Source organism: Vicia villosa, unplaced genomic scaffold (assembly GCF_029867415.1).
Source record: "Vicia villosa cultivar HV-30 ecotype Madison, WI unplaced genomic scaffold, Vvil1.0 ctg.000197F_1_1, whole genome shotgun sequence".
Taxonomy (NCBI): Eukaryota; Viridiplantae; Streptophyta; class Magnoliopsida; order Fabales; family Fabaceae; genus Vicia; species Vicia villosa.
In genome coordinates this window covers 797,684-817,794 of record NW_026705066.1, presented here as the reverse complement: position 1 = coordinate 817,794, position 20,111 = coordinate 797,684, and the positions used below count along the sequence as shown (strand labels likewise).

At 33.0% G+C, this 20,111-nt stretch overlaps 3 non-coding genes across 3 annotated transcripts; all 3 read left to right on the top strand.

Moving 5' to 3' along the window:
• Nucleotides 1–9,691: 9,691 nt before the first annotated feature.
• On the top strand, nt 9,692–9,771 carry LOC131625292 (small nucleolar RNA R12). Its single transcript, XR_009290817.1, has one exon. It is a non-coding gene; the product is annotated as a small nucleolar RNA R12 (small nucleolar RNA).
• Nucleotides 9,772–9,819: 48 nt separating this feature from the next.
• On the top strand, nt 9,820–9,904 carry LOC131625291 (small nucleolar RNA SNORD24). Its single transcript, XR_009290816.1, has one exon. It is a non-coding gene; the product is annotated as a small nucleolar RNA SNORD24 (small nucleolar RNA).
• A 170-nt stretch (nt 9,905–10,074) lies between these two features.
• Nucleotides 10,075–10,157, top strand: LOC131625290 (small nucleolar RNA SNORD25). The gene has a single exon (XR_009290815.1). It is a non-coding gene; the product is annotated as a small nucleolar RNA SNORD25 (small nucleolar RNA).
• Nucleotides 10,158–20,111: the final 9,954 nt, after the last annotated feature.

The following is a 20,111-nucleotide window of genomic DNA, read 5'->3' as shown; positions in this document are numbered from 1 at the left end:
CAAACTCCAAAGCAAAATCCGCAGCAAACGTTGGAGAAGATGATGAATAGTGTCATGGAATTTTGACTGCACGCGTGGCTGTTTTGTTATTCCCCATTGGACAGTCATCAATCTGTTTCCCTCTCTCCTCCTCTCATTCGCTCTTCAACGCACCCTGGGGCCCACAATTGACTTATGTTTTAAATTTCTGGTTTTTTGACTTTTTTATACTTATTTAATCAAAGTTGATTTGTTTAATGAACTGACACGCTGCAGGATTGGCAAAAGCGTCTTGATGCTAAGTGTAAGGGCCTAGGTTCAAACCCTACCCTTGACACTATTTTTTTGTAACAATTGCCTTTGTTGTTCCCCACAGATTCAATGTAGCACACCCATGCCTGGATACGGTACGCCCTCAGGTACCAACCCTTGGATCTTCATCAGCCTAGATCTGAAGGATCAGGATTTCTTGCCCACCATGGAACCTCATGGATCCACCACATGGGATCAGACGCTCCCCATTCTGCCTCCTTCTACTTTATCTTACTTCTTTGGTTTTATTTATTTTAATTATCCTTAATTAATTAACCAAACATTTAGAATTAGGTTTTGACTAATCATCCTTATCAACTAATTTTAATTTAGAATAATTAGTTTAATAAATTAGGTTTTTAGCCATTATAATTGATTTAATTAATTAGATTAATTAGGGTTTTTTAACCAAGATAATTAATTTAATTAATTTGCTTAATTAGGTTTTTTTAGCCATTATAATTGATTTAATTAATTAGATTAATTAGGATTTTTTAACCAATATGATTAATTTAACTAATATGCTTAATTAGGTTTTTTAGCCATTATAATTGATTTAATTAATTAGATTAATTAGGATTTTTTAACCGAGATGATTAATTTAATTAGTTTAGAATTAACTAAATGAAATTAATTTAGACTTTTAAGTTTAAACTAATTAAATTAGTTAGGTTTCTACTTTTCAACCCTAATTTCTTCTCCCGATTCTCTTCTCATCTCAAATCCCAGTGGATGTCGCATGTGTGTTTACTTTCCGTTTTTTCATTTAAATTCTAGAAATCGATGTATAGGTCGCAAGGGTATTTTTGTAATAGCGTAGATTTATTTTCTCGCATTTTAATTTCCGCACTTTAATTTTCTGTATATATTTAACTGTTAGTAATTAGTGTGTGTATGGCAAGATAACTTAATCAAACGCTAGCTAACCTAATTCAAGAATAAATAACTGAATCTAACACACGTGATTGTTGTACCCACCCACCTTTAGGGTTTCCCCTCTATGTTTCCTTCTCGATTATAATAGCCAAGTCCCTCGAGCGTAGGGATGTCTTAGCATATGCTGCCTACGATTCAAAATCATCATTGTCCCTTCAGAATAAAGATCATAGCCCATTCGAGTCGCCTACGATAAAATGATCTCGTCCCTCGATTAAATGATGATAGTCCCCTCAAATGCTAATGTATCCTTATTGGTTGCCTTTATTGTAACACCCCATTTCTACCCGAAAATTATAATGCGGGAAATATCAGAGTATTTAAAAAATTTTCGACAAACAAATGAGGTGTCACATATTCACTTAAACAATAAATCACTTCATCGCATTAAGCAGATACATAGCACTTTCTAAAACAGAATAACTTCTTTTATTAATGAAACAGCGGAGTCATGATTCTTAATTTCCGAATCAAGTAAAATCTTAATCACATAAACAACATCATATTAATAAAGCAACTTCACTTAACATATCATCCTAATAAACCAGGATAGTCACAATAAACAACAACATCATAAACATTATAAATCGTCCCCCCGAGTGCTACGTATCAGAGCGACAACCGACTCGATTAACGTCAACTAAATCTTCATACTCGAACACCTGCACGTTACCAATATAAAGGCAACGGCGAACAAGAGAAAAGAGTGAGATATCAAATCATATAAGTGAGCGCATGATGAATTGTATATTAGGATCCAGGCATATATAGTTATCACATCACAAGTATTAATATCGCCATACACTTCATACTTCCACCAACTCACAAATCTCACGTACTTTTCATCACACCACAAGTCACGACACTTCATATTCACATCAATTATATATCTCATTCATTTACTTTGTAAGCCAAGTCATGATACATCACAAGTATAAATCACAATTCCAATCCCAAAACGTCATAGCATATAAGTCATACATCTAGTCATAAAACATCACATAAACATATAAACTCAAAACATCACATATACATCTAAACACGAAACATCACATATACATCTAAACACGAAACATCACATATAAGTCACACCAGACATATTCAGTTAATCGCATCCACAAATATTAATATCATCATACTAATCATAAAATCATCAATATACATCTTCACATACTTCCATCATTTAACAAGTCATGGAATACAATCACAATATAGTCACAAAACGTCATAACTATGAATCACATAAGACACATGGGACATGACTCATGTATATGCATGTGGTACCAATCGGAGCTTCAGCCCCCGTCACCAATTGCCATTTGGGCCGTCATGTTTGCCATAGTTTTCAGGCCTTCATGTTTGCCATAGTTTTCAGGCCGTCACAGAGTATGCATATGGAATGTGACTCGACAAACAAGACAACACAGCATACTCATCAAAATCACATATCGTCACGAGGCATAAGCCTATATCACAATCACATTACCATTTATTCCAGGTAATTCACGTCACTATAATATTTCATCTTCACTTAGTCACAAAATTATCATCACGAATATATACAACATCACGTATTACCAATCATCACAAACATCGTCATATTTCGACAGATCACGACAAACATAATTTCACACTTTAACAAAATCATCACAACATCATGTTTCGGTGTATCACAACAAATCAACACATCAAGTCAATTCACATTAGTCTCATATTCTCTATAAATTAGTCGTTTAATCAACTCGCCAACCCACTATCAACTAACCAAAATCATTCACCTAATATTCTCTTATTAATTATATATATATCCTACATCACTATCGGTTATCTAATTTCCGGTTAAATCCTTAATATTCACGACTTTACGGATTTTCGGGTTATACTCCCAAGTCACTAAAACACCGCTCAACCGGTTAATTCGAATACAATTCTATTCTTTACCGGTTATCCGATTCGTTCGGTTAAATACTCAAGATATCGCAATTTACCGATAAAGCGAATAGTTAATCTAAGTTCAAATCTATTCCAATTAAATAGGCTTATTGAAAATTAATTCAACCATTTATTTAATCGACCAATTTAATATCACAATTTCAACAAAATAACACAACCACGTTAATGTACTAATTAAACTTAGCTACCACGTCAATTTTCATCAAATTCCGGGCAACTAATTATACAGCTTAATTCGGCTATGTCGATCAAACGGGACTGTTTCTTATTTTAATAGTCTTATAACTACTACTGTTCACAGTAACACTCCTAATGTTTCTAATATATCTCACTCCAAAATCACATTTCATTAAGTCACATTAAATATTATGGTAACAGGCACATGAAAAAAGCATAAAACAGAACAAAGTAACGTAACATAGAAACGAAAATATCATGCCGCCGTCCTTAATTCACATGCCACTGGTCACTTGTTTACGGCAATGTCTCTTAGTGTTTTTATTCTTACCCAGTACGCATGGTATCAACAGAAATATCAATGACGACCGATTCACAGAAAACACAGCATTCTTTCATTTCAAATACGTACAACAATCTCAAACAACATCAATAACAGATTCAACATAGCAACTCAAAATCATTTATTTATGGTACAAATTCATAATTTCCAGCATCAATTAACACAACAAATGCAATAAATCTATACACCCAATTCCCCACATACAATTGTTCATGAGCCCCATTATAGGAAGAGAACCCCACCCTCACCTTATCAATGGGTCTCCAATTGCATCTTCAATTGACACCATGGGTGAAAAATCTTCAAGTTCCTTCTTCTTCTCCATAGTCTTGCCTCTTTCTCCTCTATTCTTGTCCTCTTTCCAATTCTCTAAAACCCTAATATAAAATTCAATTTGGGCTTAGTTAACACTTCATCTTCACAACCAATTTTAGGCCCAATAAGTTTAATAACTCAAAATGACCAATATATCACTTAATAATATTCCGCCGATATAATAATTCCGACTTACAAATAATATTATTCTTAATATTATTTTCCGACTTCAATTTAATAATTCCAAATGTGCCCTTAAATAACACCGACAATCCAAATTCGATCAATATATCATGTTTCCGGTCTAATCTTAATTACTCAGAAAATTCCCAAAACTTCAAATATTATTCCAATAATATTTCTAATACTGAAAATATCAAAACTCTTGATTAAATATCGATCCGCTATCCCGAACTAATACCGACTAAATCGTCTCAAAATACAAAAACTTCACTAAACACTCTGAACGTCTAGATTAAGCGAATAATCAAATTTCCGGGCGTTACATTTATGACTATTCACATCTCATAGGACTTCCTATCCTCTTTATGGTATGGATAGCCCCTATGACGATTCAATGACCCTTTGATGACCCGCGCATCCAATGTATGAGACTACCTGCCCTCATATGGTATGGATAGTATTATCGCTCAAGGAAAGTCTTTAAAATAGGAAAGACCTTACGAACTTAGGGTAGGTAACTCTTAAGTGCTTGCTCACAACAAATCAAATGCTTTTCACACCCTGTTTTCTAACGTTGTCTTTTCAGACATTCTCAAAAATCAAATTGTTTATCTAAACACACACTACACTTTCAAACTCTTCAAACAAACAAAGTGAGCTAAGCAATTAAAACCCCTGGATAACCATGGATACAAAGGGTGCTTACACCTTCCCTTTGTATAACCTACCCCCCGAACTCAATCTCTTTCAAAAAGGTATTTCCTGTTCTTTTAGCCTTTTCTAATTGGATAAAATAAAAGTCGGTGGCAACTCTTGCTCACCACAACATTTGTTTGCAAAATAAAAAGTCAGTTCTCCCACCGTATTACAGTTGACAATCTCCATGATTAGACAATTCTATTAGTAAGTCCGAATGCGAGGGTGTGTAGCTCTTTCGAGGGTTGTTTGGTTTCTCTATACGAATGTCTCTTCACCAGGTTGGGATATACCTACATGTCATACCCCAATTTTTGACCCTAAGATCCCACTTCATTTGCATTAGAGTTTGATCATTATCATATCATTCACCAAAACATCAAGAGATCCTTATGCATCATTTTATATCACTAACCTCAAAAACACAAAAAGAGATGTGTTATTTGTTTGCTTCTTTCCTAGAATAGGTGTTGGAACAAGGAGCTCAAGTGATTGACTTAAACATGGTGAAGTGTCTTCCAAGATAATTCAAGCTTCTAATATGATCAATTTATTTCCCCTCAACAACATTCAAGTTCAAATGTGCATCAATTCAAGATCATCAATCTCCAATTTATCTGAGGCACCAAATTAGGGTTTTGACCAAGATCATTAAAATGTTGACTTTTTAACCAAGACTCGATCTAATGATTTGAAATATGATTCAAAGTTATTATATGCTTCCTCATATCCCACTCATATGTCTCATTGAATAAAGAATCTTGATCCATTGATATTAGAAGATTTGGAATTCATCTGATGACAAATCAACTACTTAAGGTCAACAATTGACTTTTGATATTTTTGGTCAACCATGGAATTCTCAAGTCAAGAATCATGAAAATATGGTTGGTGGATTTATTTGATCAATTCTAATCAAGAAAATCAAGAAAAAGAATCAACGATGAGAAATTAGGGTGTAAAAATTCCATGTTCAAGTAGCCAAGTTTGCAAGTTTCTAACTTCTTCCTAAAGCAATCATTTTTCATGCCCAAGGGATCTAATTAAAGATGACATTTCATACTTCAATAGTATAAAAGGAATTAATCAAAAATCTCATAAGGATTAGAAGATATGAAGTGATCAAGTTGGTGTCTCAAAGTTGTAAAAATGTTAAAACACTTAGAAATTTGTCTAAGTGTCAAACACTTATTTTTCCAATTTTGTTAGCCAATTTTCTCCATGATCCAAATTTATTCAAGTCAAGTACTCAACATGAAAGTTATATAAGATGATCTCATATTTCCAAAGAGTCCAAGAGCATGAATTTTTTTTGCTTGAGCTAGAAGTTTCGAAGAGATGAAGATGACACCTTCGAGCCGATCTTAAGGTTCATTCCCATGTTACAAACCATACCATAACCTATGCAAATTATAAAATCTTATATTACATGTACTATTGTTGCTTCTAATCTCAGAAAAAAAGAGTTTTACACAAGTCTAAAGTGCATTACACGCTATATTTGACCTTTACCCAAACATACATGCCATTTATGGATTAATTTGCATAAAGCTCCATTGCCACTTTGAAAAAGCTCACTTTAATCACAAGTTGAACTTAAGCATTTATTGGAGACTTGCAAATGGATTTTAATTCTAATAACACTCCACCATAAGCATGCTTACATCCTCCCTAATCTCCTCAACCACCCTAAGCTATGTCTTGAAACCATGCTTCAAATGAAATATCCATTTGAAATCAAACCAAACTAAACTCAACCAAACCTTGATCAAATTCATTTCTTCTGACCACAAATATATTCAAGGATCTCTATAAATAGAGAGTTAACCCTCTCAACTCAACACACCAGAACTCACTATGAAAGTCTCTCAATATCCATTTTCTACCAGGAGTGTGGTTTTTAGAGCATTGTGTATTGGTGAAACTTGTCACTTTTCATGCTCATTCCGTTCGTCTTTAGCCTTGGCGGAAAATGCGTACTCTTACAAAGAGAATTTTTGTAAGTAATGGTCCATAATTAATTTCCACTGGCCCATTCCTTTTTACCATCCGAGAAAACTCCTTTGTCTCTCGAAGAAGTGAAAATGATAGAGGATTTATATGCACGATAATTAATGCGTTTGATTATTATGAGAGACGAAAAAATCTTTGGTAAGGATGGGGATCAGGGCATTTTTTTACCATGCAACTTGTGTATTACAAATAACATGAATCAGTTGGGTCAATTGCGGAAAGCTCTAGCGCTCACAAATGATCAGGGTCTTACAACTAGAATGTCGGTTCGGGTTGTGGTCTGTGGCACCTGTTATTGCTTATACTTCTTCTCCGAAGGCTCTTCTGTATATCATGGTGGTTGCCCCGACAGTAGTTGAGACTACTATCATGGTCACAACTCCCAAGGTGGATCAGTCGGCTACCGTGACGGCTGGTTTCTCTACTCCAAAAGTTTTTCTTAATCCCCGCCAAGAAGGGTTGGGTGATAGTCCGTCTACTTCTGTTTATGGAGGTTCTTCCAAACAAATTTTCTTGTTGGATGTGGACTGATGGAGGTTCTTACTCCTTTCTTTCGGCTTCCTATTATTCTTCCACTCCGAGTACCTAGCACCCCGAAGGATTTTACTGTTGTCGTGGGTTTTGAAGACCTATATTTCGTTCGGGGTTTGTTTGGAATTGGTATGCAGAGCCTTTTTGCAGACACTTCCCATACTTTCTTCAGGGTTGAATCCATTGTTTCTATAGTAGCTGATGGCCAAGACGATGTTCTGGGCTTTGATGAACTTTCAAAGGAGTGATACGAGTTAAGGGAGAGGTGTGAAGCCCTTGAGCGGAAGAATTCTGATAGTGAGAAGAAATTGGCTAAGCTTTGGGAGAATGTTGATGTTATTAACTATTTGCTGTAAGAGGTAGATCGTTATGATCGACCGTCCACTTTGGTTGCTCTTATGGAGAAGTTGAAGGCTCCCTTTGCTGATGGAGAGAAATACTTTCACTCGTTCAAACTCTTTCACAATGTGATGTTTACATTGTCTTGAGACGAAACCATGGAATCTCAAATAACAAGGAGTATTATGTCGATACTCAATGTTGACAACACTTATTTAAGATGATACTTGAATTTCATCTAGTTGAAGCTTCAACATGGTGTTGTCTGCATCCCCGAATATCCACAAATCTCCTATACTAGTATGTAACATGATTTTGAGTTTCAAATGAGCAGACCCAACCCTATAAAAGCAATATTAGAGAAAAGTGTAATAAATAAATAGTTTGGTATTTGCATAATAATGTTAAAGTCACAATGTTGTAAAATATATCTATTTATTGATGTGTTCCCTAATTGAGTGACTTGGTTAGTTCATCAAACAATAAATTTCTTCTTATAGAGTGATAACCATATTTGGTGAAATAATCAACAAATGATGGGACATTACATACTAGCTTAAAATATTACAAGTGTTATTAATACTCAACCACCTTATTTGAATACACGACATTGTTCCATAAATCCATCACATACTCTTGTCAACTAACCTAGACACGCTTCTTGCATTTTGCACCAATATTTTTTGTAACATGGAATACACGTAAAGGTTGACCAATGATGGGAAAACAACTTCAATGTAATTCATCATAGAAAATTCCTGATTATTCACCATGACCTTAGGAAACAACTTCTCAGATGTGAGCAACTCCTTCATCTTCTCTAATGCCCATGTGAAAATTCCCTCATTTTCATGTTAAAAGTAAGCAAATCCAATAGAGAAAGTCATATTTGTTTACATAACACCAACAATCTCAAGTAGTGGTAGCCTGTACCTGTTGGTTTTATACGTGCAGTGAAAGATCAAAAGTAGACGAAACATATTCAACAACCTCACAAATGTCAGAAATATATTAGCCACAACATCTGAGTCTTCCTTGTCTCTGGTCTAACACATATACTTCTCATCCATCATGAATTAAGATCAACAAATGTTACATTTTCATCAATGGACCTATACATGTAGACTGATATGTCAATTTTTTCTTATACACATGAACGACACTTGTCAAAGTTTCATGATTTTAGTCTTTCAATGCACCCATTATAAAAACTAGTACTTTACCCCGTGCGATGCACGTGTTTAGGCGGAATTTTGGTCTAAAGTTGGCGCCTAAACATGTATCCTGTTTTAATATATTAAAGATTGGCCACCAGATTTATTTTAAGTAGGAAAACAAGATATACAAGGCTGCCTATTTTTTAGGGCACGGACAAATTTATGGTACACCCAACTTTTCATAAAATTCAATATGAACAAAACATATGAGTTTTTTCAATAAATCTAATTTAAAAATACATCAGATTTTTAATTTATGTTAACCCCTTTAAATCTATACGTGTCTTTACGAGATTTTTCTTTAAGCAAACCGGTTTTTTAATTTAGCAGTTTTTTAGAGTAATTTTTTTTTCAAAAATTGTAAAAATTAAAATAAAATAAAATAAATTACAAGAGAAATATTATCGTATTACGAAATTATGTAAAGTAGTGGTGCTAGGTATAAGTTGCACGGTGTCAGGCATAATTCTCTCCAAAAGCTCATATAATTACCCATGAACAAAACCAGGCCCATGATTAAAAAAACCGGCCCATTAACCAACTGTTTGTATATAAAACTGTCCCAAGCAACGTCTAAAAACTGCAAACCCTATTCCATCAGCAGCTTCTCTCTCTGTATGCAGTTTTTTTATTGTTCTTTCATTGTTTTGTTTATAATCAATCTTTGCTACTTGTTGTTGCATATTTATGTTTATGATGTTGAATGATGAAAAAAATCAATCGGATTCCCATTGATATTTTCATATATGAGATTACAACCAACTACTTCTGACAACATCATTTTTTTCTATAATTCTGTTCTGTTTCAATCGCATATTTATTTCGAGCCGGTGATGGAAATTAATATTTGCTACTCTTGATGGGAACAATACCTATTTGATGATATTTATCCACCAAGATCTCTGAGGCTCTTTTCTTTTTTTAAGTATTATTATAATTGTTTGTTATTTGATCAATTTTTGTTTTGTATTTTGACCATTTTAATTCAATTTATTAGACTCTAGATTATTTTTTTGAAGCATGATTCTTGCTTATCAGATTTTTGGTTATTTTATTGATAATTGATTAAACTTTTGGAGTATAATTATGATGAGCCTACAGACCTGTAAAGATTTGCGGATATGATCGCAATCATTTATGAACATCTAAGGGACTGAATTAATTTTAAATACTTTTGTTTTCAATATTTTCTCTAATATTATTATTTCATATTATTTTTCATCTGTTATTTCTGATATAGTCAAAATTGTTTTGTTTCAAATTTATTCTGATTTGTCAAATACTTATACATAATGACCACGTGCATTATATCCACTGCTTTCTTTGTCACCGTCTGATTAATTATTGAATTCTTGCTGACATCTAATATTATTTATACTAGATTAGATTGTGACAAGGAAGCAATAGTTGTATGTATGTATAATGTAGCGTGTTCTTACTATCTTTCAGACAAAGTTAGTGATTCAAAGACAATGGGATACATTTGAAGTAGAGAATGAAATTGTAATTATAACGATAAATTGTCATTATAACGATTTCCTTGAAAGTAGAGAATGAAATTGTAATTATAATGATTTCATTTGAGTATTGTCAAATTTCACAGATTTTATATTTTAGTTAGTTTGTTAGAGGGTGTAAATCTGTTAGGGAGCTGCAGTGGAGTTAGGGTATCTTTGAATTGGTGATGAATATAATTGATTTTAGTAAAATTGAGTTTGATAAAATTGATTTTAATATAATTAAATTTAGTATAATTGATTTATGTTTGAATATTTTTTTATATAAAAGTGAGTTGAACAATTAACATGTGGAAATTTTTTTTTGAAAATAGAAGCTTTAGTTTCAAATTAAATCAATTTTGAAAACATAGTCAATTCTATTTTAGATAAACCAAGCATCTCATGTCACTCAAAATGAATTCTCCACATATATAATTGCTTTTGGTCATCTCAAATGCTAATCTAAACATACTATTAATTTGTTTACTTAGTGGGTTGTTGTTTACTTAGTGTGTTGTTGTAGGTGGATGAAAGGTTACCTCATTGCCCTATCCCAGAATTGAGCTCATTGTACTATGGGCAAAAAAGAATTAAGGTGACTATAAATAAAGTGTCATAATTTAACCACTTACAAGAGGTTTGATGTTCTTTATTAAAAAGAATTAACAAAAAGCATAATCCGATTGATGACTTCTTTTAGAATAAAAATTATAATGCATATGATTTATTTACATAATGCGAGCAGTATAAATTCTATTGCATAAGTTTTTTTTAGACAACAATTTCAAATGGTAGAAGGTTAATATGCAAGCAATATTAATTTATCAAAAATGTGTAGAAGTATTAAAGGGAGGTAATTGATACGTGCAACTCTGACACAAGTTAAACAAATAAGAGAGGCCAAAAGTGTCCTTGTGTAGGGAGAACACTGCAACTAAGATGTGGGCCAAGATTGAATCATTATATATGACAAAGTCACTGGATCACATGTTATGTTGGAAATAACATCAGTATTCTTTCCGTATGGTGGAGAATAAATCTATTATGGAGCGGTAGACAGAATTTCACAAGATCATTGATGATTTGTAAAATATAGATGTCAAAATTGAAGATGAGAACAAGGGTCTACTATTCTTATGGTCATTACCCATATCCTTGGAGCACTTCAAGGATACCCTTCTCTATGGTAAAGAAAAAACTATCACTTTAGAAGAAGTCCAGACGACTGAAAGATCAAAGGAGTTATCAAAGTTGAAAGATTTGAAGGAAACTCGAAAGAAAATAGATCCAGATCAAGTCTAAAATTTTTTATAAGTAAAAATTTAAAGGCTTCACTTGTCACAAAGAAGGATTGTCTTGAAAGAGGGAACAAGGGTGATTTTGTTCAGATTGCAATTGCCTTAGACGAATATGGTTATGAAAGTGTTGGCACACTAGTGGTAACAAATTTGAAAACATAAAAGGATTGAGTTATTGACTCATGTTACTCTTATCACATGTGTACAAGGAAATAATATTTTGAAACTTTGGAGCTAAAAGAAGGTGGAGTCGTTGACTTGGAAACAACAATGTTTGCAAAGTTTTTGGTATTGTTACAGTTAGACTAAAAATGTTCGATGACCGTGAGTTTCTTCTACGCAATGTGTTGTATGTTTCCAAACTTAAGCGAAATTTGTTGTCCATAAGCATGTTTGATGATCTACGCTAATGCACTAGAAATGAACGTGGGGTGTTAAGAATTTTGCACTGTGCATTATTTATGGCTAAAGGATCCAAAAATGTGTGGGTTGCATATTTGGGATGGTTCCACTGTTATTGGTCATGCATCAGTAGTTAGTCAAGACCTTCTTGATAAATCTAAGTTGTGGCATTTGAGATTAGGGCATGTTAGTGAAAGAGGTTTAGCTGAACTTGCTAAACAAGGTTTGATAGGGAGTGAGAAATTAAATAAACTAGAATTTTGTGATAATTGTATTCCAGGGAAACAACACAAGGTGAAGTTTGGGAGTGGTGTGCATACTTTTAGTAGACCTTTTGAGTATGTTCTCTCAAATCTATGGGGTCCGACTCGCTAAGCGAACCTGATCGTACAAAACACAAATTTTTAGGTTCTAACACCCCTTTTTCCATATCCATTCATCCCAATCTGAACCCTAACATGTAACAACAATCCAATACATATATTATCATTACAAGAACACATTTTCACCAATTAATCAAGCATGCAACATGTTTATCTCACCCAAAACCCCAATCATGCAATCACCCCCAATTCCTCTACCCAAGTTCTATATAATGGGACTCACCTTGCATTTGTGGGGAGGTTTGAACAATGATAATGCTGTTCCTCAAGTTCTACCTTGTCAAAATATCACTTCCATCATCATCATCATCATCAAACCCGCAACTTCTTTTTAGTCATTTTCAGCATGAAACCTCAAACTTCAAATGAGTTTATTTGTCTCATCACAAACATGCAAAAGACAAAGTTTATATGCCAAAAGAAGGGAATTTCGTGAGCTTTTCAAAAAGTACGGAATCACTTAAAACGAAGTTACGAGTAAAGAGTTATTAACTGTTTTGTGAAGGTTGTACCAACGGTGCGAAAATGGAGACGAAGATGATGAACATGAGTTTTACAACTTGAAATGAAGCACACCAGGAAGCGTTGGAAAGGTCTTTTAATGCTCTTTGTGAATATACTTAGATATCATGCCTTTGGTTCAATAAAATGTCACTTGAATGTTGTGATGCATGATGATGAATAAACATAATCGGCCATAGATTATGTCCAAAGAATGTCATCCCTTATGTAAACTCTATATCAGATTATTAAACCTTGGTTATAAATGTTCTATATTTCCTCTCGATCCTTGTTGGTGGGTCTATGGTATAGTTGTGAAGTTATGGTTTTCCGAAATTCAGGACTTTCGCTTAGCGAACTCCATTGCGATGTCCTGGCGAGGGTCCGAAAGAGCATTTCCCACTGGCATACCTGAAGCATCGACGTGCTTAGTATGGTGAGGTTGTGATGCCATGTAGGCTACATCATTTTAGATTGACTCACCTCTAGTGATGTCCCGTAGGCAATATCACTAGGCTTTAGCCTGGTGGGTTGTGCTGTCATGTAGGCGTTGTCGCATTTGGGTAACCACCTCCATATAGATGATTGGCGGGGTAGTGGTGCCACATGTAAAGTTACTGCGATAACTTGTCATGGATGAGGTTGTGTAGCTAATTAGGTGTCAATCATCTTGGACTCATCTGACTCATTGTGCATGGTATTATGCGAGTCTCTTGACGCGATGCACGATGGATAACCCATCAAGGGTGTGAGTGTGTGGCCTATGTAGGGGCATAAATCCTTTATTATTTTTTCAAGCATAGATTATAAGTGAATAATTGCTAGATGGTCTGCATTGAAGATAATGGACGAGTAAATTGTAGGATGACCTCATCAGAATTTATCCTTCTGCTGTGCATTGTTGTAGACAAGCCAATTGTATACATTTTAGATGGAGAATTGAATTGTATATGATTTTAATTTTCTTGTCTTTTCCAGCTTATGTATGTTTCTATGTATCATTTATAGCATCACTACATATTATTATAGTGTATATGTACGAGGTGTTGTTGACGCAATAAAGCGGAAAGCAAAAGATTAGAAGTATTTCGGGTTTCATCGTCTCCATAGTGATTGGTGCGAGGGAAAGAATGTCGTTCGACAGTCTCTGTTTTTGGGCTTGGGTTGAATGGTTTAAAACGTGTAAAGTGCGAAAAAATAAACATATGAACAAGAAAATAATACATTCTTTGAAGAAAAGAGAACTCGTTAGGATTGAATTTCATCTACCCGTCAAATACTTAAACCTACTGATCAATTTTACACAACCTAAATCACTCATCAATATCATCACATATCGCTCACAACAAGGTTATGGCTAATACAGAGCTGAGAGAACAATCATATTGTCTAGGAGGCGATGTCGCGTCCTACTCAACAACACAAAAGCATTAAGAACCGGTACCCACTATGAACATCATACTTAAATCTATTTCTAGAGTCTAGAATCTAACATGTAATCATCCAAGAATGAAATTTGAACCGTATATGTCTATACCAACCCAAACCCCAACATAAAGCAAAAACAAGGATAACACCGATATTAATTTAAGAAATAGATATTATACAATACCATAATTAGTACATATACATAAAATCAGAGTAAACTTACATACAAACCCCATCAATGGAATCTAAAAATGGAAGAAAGGAGAAGAATCAAAATCTCTCGCGGTGTCAATCACAATCAAAGAATCTCCGACTCCGAATCATCGAGTTGCAACCTCCATTGATGTTGTAAAAGCTCAAAAATCTCCAGGAATGAAGGAGATCGAGTTTTGACTCAAAAATACCAAATCCATGCCCTAAAAATCTTGTTTTCCCTATTTAATGAGTTTCAAAGTCGCATGCGCTTAGCCCAGTCTGTGGGCGTTTAGCGCGCTCTGTGCTGAGTTGAAAAAAATTCAATACTTGTTTTCGCCATAACTTGAGAACCGTAACTCCGATTTACGCCCGTTTTGATGCGTTGGAAAGCTTATTCAACTATATATTTAACAATGTTTAAATATCAACCAAATTTATGATTTTTATCATCTTTGTTTTGAGCCTTATTTTTTTATGAATTGCTAAAAATTGCATTCTTGAAGCTGTGCATTCGGCTCTTATTACTCGATGTTCCAATTATAAATGAATACCTACAAAATGAATGAAAAAATATCAAATAGTACATAAGTGAACAGAAAACAAAAATTATACACAATATGTACAAATCTAACTAAAACGTGCAAATTCATGCACAAGTTGAGGAAAAATAGTAGATAAGTGCCATAAACTATATACAAAAATAACTACAATTTGACACTTATCAGGTGTTACAGTTGGTTTCAAGGTGGAAACTCATGGTGGTGGATTCTATTTCCTCTTCGTTATTGATGATTTCTCTAGAAGAGTATGAGCCTACTTTCTAAAAAGTAAAATTGACACATTTGAAAAGTTTAATAAATGATATACTCTTATAGCAAATAAATTTCAAAATTAAACTGAGGCACTATTTGTTTCAGAGTAGTTTGTTTCAGAGTAGTTTAATGAGTTTTGCAAGAAACATGGTATCAAGAGGCACTATTTGTTGCTAGAACACCTCAACAAAATGGCTTAGCAGAACACATGAATAGAAACATTTTGGAGAGAGTAAGGTGTATGTTGCTGGGAGCTGGGTTACAACAGAGTTTTTGGGGTGAAGCTATTGCTATAACAACTTACTTGATCAACATATGTTCATACAAAGGAATAAACTTCTCTATACCTATGGAAGTTTTGAATGGGAAATCAGTAGACTACTCAAACTTAAATATTTTCAAAGCCTTGGCGTTTGCTCATATCAAACGAGACAAAGTTTTTGATGCTAGGGATGTGAAGTGTGTCTTCATTTGTTATCCTGAAGGGGTGAAAAGTTAAAAACTGTGGAAGATGGATCTTAAAGGATCAAAATTTATCATAAGTAAGGATGCTACTTTTGATGAGATCCGTATGGAGGAAAATACTCAGTTTGAGGTGGAGGTTCTTACTAGTGAAAAAGAATAAGAAAATATGTCACAAAGAGAGTCATTGAAATCAACAGTGATTTCATCCTCAAATTTTTTGATTTAGTAGTGAAGAGTTGTAGTCTTGACATGTGAACTTTAGAGGTTCCTTCATGTGCATTTTGGAGATTTTGTCCACTCTATTGTAAATGGCATTGAGTGCACTAGATTTTCCACGAGCTTCTTTATCTTCTTCTTTTCACCAGTCACTCTCATCAACTATTTTTTCCATCTTCAACGGTTACCTTTATAGGTGTCAATCATTTTATAACCACTTTCTAGGTTTTACTATCCATAGACTTGAGAAAGGCAACCATGCAATCTTCCCAATAATCATAGTTGTGCCATCTAGAATAAGTGGCCGATTTATAGATCCTCCATCTTTAGCATTGTCCATTTTAACATAATATATATAACCTCTAGAACTAACCCTACAAGAACAGGATGCATGCTCTTATGCCAATTGTAATTATTGTTCTCTGGATAATAAGATGGCAGGCACAATATTGTAATAATGTGTCTGACAAGTATAATGTGTAATAGGCAGAATAAATGCAGTATATAAAATAACACGAGAATTGATAACCCAGTTCGATGACAAGCCACCTAATTCTCGAGGGCGTTAACTTGATGAAAGGAAATTCACTCTTATTAATCAAAAGTACAAATTGGTCTAATTTGAAATCTCCTAGTTCAATGTCTCTTTTCCTTATGCTAGTTGTGAGTTTGGATCCAAGACTCTCCCTTAATCTGAGACCTCTCTCACTTTCATTCAAACACTCTCCCAAATATTTTGACTGTTACAAAAATCATGAATGATGGAACAATATTAAAAATCAAATACATTATTCTCATAAGTTAGAATTGAGTTGTAGGAATAGAGTATTGCACAAAAATAACACAAGACTCAAAACAAATAAAAGACACCAAACTTAGTTATGAAATGTATAAGTCTTCACAAAGGAGAATGCCTCCTTAAATAGCACAAAGATCCAACTTCAAAATCTCTTTAGGGTCTAGGTCTTGAACATAGTTAAACATCCCAAAGGCGTAAGAAATCAATCTTCAACTATGTTGATTGAAAATCTTTGATTAATTCAATCTCGAAAAATTGGAATAATTCAAATTTAACCTTGCTAAAAGTTATTATAAGTAAAACTTCCTTATTCCAAAAAGTGCACAAAAGTCAAAGCCCTGACTAAATATAAAAGGAAAAAATTCTTAAAAGCGCGAGAATTACTAAATTATCTTGCACGCGAAGCAACCCAAGGGGATACAAGATGTCTCGCATCACCATGACCTTGGGAAGAAACTTCTCTGATGTTAACAACTCTTTCAGCTTCTCCATTGCCCATGTGAATTTTTCCCTCCTTTCATGTTCCAAGTAGGTAAACCCAACCGAAAAAGTCATCTTCGTCGACATAACACCAACGAACTCTAGGAACCAGTACCTGTCTGTTTTGTATGTACAATCAAAGATCAACACTAAATGAAACATTTTCAACAACTTCATAGAATCGCGTTGTGTCCAGAATATATCAGCAATAACATCTAATTCCTCCATGTTTTTGATCCAGCACATCTATTTCTCATTAAGAATTAGTTTCAATAAATGTTATATTTTTGTGACCTTGCCTTATACACCTGTGTTGTACTCATCTTGTTATTAGGATCACTATCTTTCAAAGCGACAACTATGAACCTCGAAGCCATATTGTATTTTGTCATTTCATTCACAAATTGTCTTCATGAGGTTCTAAACGGCCTAATATGTCATGATGCGCTAAATTCTTAACTAGTTCATGATTATGAATACCACATCTAACAATTACCTTCCAACCATTACGACTTGACACAAATCTCAACATAAATGAACATTTTACTTTTCTTTTAAAAGTCCCTTGAGAGGAATTTTGGTTCTTGTAATTTTCTCCTCTCTCACAATCCATAATCAAACTATGTTTTCTCTCTTTGAGCCTATTTGCTATATCAAAACGAACATTAACAACAACAATACCATGTTGTCTCCTGATACACTATGTCCGTGATCACACCTTGATTCGGGAGGGAAATATGTATCAATCAATATATATATATATAATGAATGATTTATGCCAGAGATACCATAAGTCGATTAAAAATTTCAAAAGATAAAAACATGCACGTTTACATACAGCGTCAATGGTGAAGAACTTGATAAAATGTGTAGAAGAACCATCCACGTGAGGCGCGAATAAGGAAAACATGCTGAATTTAACTACCACATTTTTCAGAGGTGCGTGAAAAATTCGGTATACCAGGTTTTTAAAATATATGAGAACTGAAAGTTTAAAAAATATTCAAGATATTTGCATTTTGCCGAATGTCTTAAAAAAATTTATAAAAAAATCATACCGTATTTTTTAAAATTTGATAAAAATTCATACCAATTTTTAAAAATCTGATAAATTTTTTTTACACCTATATCAATAAAAAATACATCTGATATCAAAATTTTAAATTTTTATTAATTCTTTAAAAGTGATTTTTTTTAACAAATTGTTAATTTGAAATGAAGTATATAATAATAAAAAAATATTTTTGTCAATATAAATTTTTTGGAGTATCAAGTATAACAACAAAGATGACACATTAAATTCTCATAAATTAAACATAACAGTGTAACACAAATGTTTAAGAAAAAACAAAAACATTACACAAAAGTATCTTAAAAAATCATCTTAAATCACATATCACGATTACTTGCATAAGCACTCTTTAGGTGTTTTAAAACAGACACTAAACTACAAATAAAAAGATAATGCATTATTAAAATAAATCGATTCATAATCATGATAAATATAAAAACTTTGTGAATATAATATAAGCCCACTATTTTACATATATAAGTCGGCTATTTTTAAGAATAAACATGACAAGAAAGAGAAAAATAATATCAAAATTGCAGGCTTAAATATTCCAATGGTCGTATTGGTGTATCATCATAAATCATTAAAAAAAAAAAAACAATTAGCTGTAATTTTTCATATTTTATTTTATATTAATTGAAATGTATGGATATGCACGTACAATTTAAAGACCAAAAATGTGGAGTAAAAAGGTCCTACACTACACTCACATGTCCCACGAGGAGCCATATAATATTCATTATATTTTTGACTTATTAAAATATTTAGTTGTTTTTTTAATTAATATTAAGTAAATCTTCTCTAAACTATTATATATTTTTTAAGATTAATTAATATGCTATGTGAATGTAAACTTTATTTATAAGTGATATTTTAGATGTGATTAAAATAAAAGTTAAACAATTATAAAAAATATCACAAATATAATTAATGGACTATATAAAATATATTTTTAAATTATACTATCTATGTATAGGAATAAAAATAGTTCAGACTGACTTACATCGGCCTATAACCTAACTTATTTAAACTCAAATTTATTTTATAAAAATGTCAGATTTAAATGTTTTTAAAAATCTATTTTAATTAAATATGACAAACTTACGTTATTAAAAAAATCTATGAAACTTTATAAATAGACCTATATGAAAATATTTTCATATGTATTAAACATAATTTAAATAAGTTGACATATATTTGCATATATATTAACAAAAAAATCTAAATAAATGGGCCTATATATGCGTATATATATATTAGAAAAAACGGTAAATAGGTCGGCCTTTATATGTATATATGAATTAATTGAAAACTTTAATGAGAAATAGACTTTTACATAGGCTTTTAGGTCAAATAAAAAAAGTTTATAATTGACCATAGACAAGACTCGGACCTTATAAATTTATCGTAAGATAGACTGAGACCTTCTAAAATTTATTCTAACCTAACCTATTTTCAATCACATGTTAAATAAATTCATATTTTATTACAAAGTTGGATTTGGATCACCTGCTGCCCTATTCTCTACTGCTTTCCCTCATGCTCTTTTATGTGTGTGTGTCTCTCT